This window comes from Petaurus breviceps, unplaced genomic scaffold, assembly GCF_028583685.1.
Source record: "Petaurus breviceps papuanus isolate PSGF00001 unplaced genomic scaffold, PetGlider_PUasm1.0 38, whole genome shotgun sequence".
NCBI classification, from domain to species: Eukaryota; Metazoa; Chordata; class Mammalia; order Diprotodontia; family Petauridae; genus Petaurus; species Petaurus breviceps.
This window is the reverse complement of record NW_027186304.1, coordinates 14,878,261-14,878,869: the sequence shown is the minus strand read 5'-3', so window position 1 is coordinate 14,878,869 and position 609 is coordinate 14,878,261.

Genomic DNA, 609 nt, shown 5'->3' with positions numbered 1-609 from the left:
GAGCTGAACAAAACAAACAAACAAACCAACAAAGTTATTTCCAAATACATGACTCAAGACAAGCATAAAAAGCTCAACAGGAAACAGAAAACACATGGGACTCAATAACCATAAACTACATTCCTGCATGGGAAAAGGATATGTGTAATGTCTAAAAGCTTTCTCATTAGGGCAGTTAGAAGGAATTTACATAGACAGTGGGCACAGCTGTGAGTTGAATATGATTGGATGGTTATCAAAAAAATAAAATTAAGGGATGAGAAAGAGGATTGTACTGTGAGAAGGTAAAGGAGAGGTTTTTCACTTGAAGACCAATTAAAATTAAGGGAAAGAAGGGCAAAGTGGACAATGCATGAACCTTACTTTTATCAGAATTGAATCAAAGATAAAATAATGTACGCACTTTCTTGGGTAAAGAACTCTATCTTGCCCCCTATGAATTTAGAAAAGAGGGGAATAAAAAAAAAGACTGGATGCATAGAAAAGAAATGGATTGGAGAAGCAAAAGGTGGATTTATCAGAAGGAAAACATTCATGGGAGGGAAAAATGACAGGAGGAGAAAAAGAGAGAGAAAGAGAGAGAGAGAGAGAGAGAGAGAGAGAGAGAGA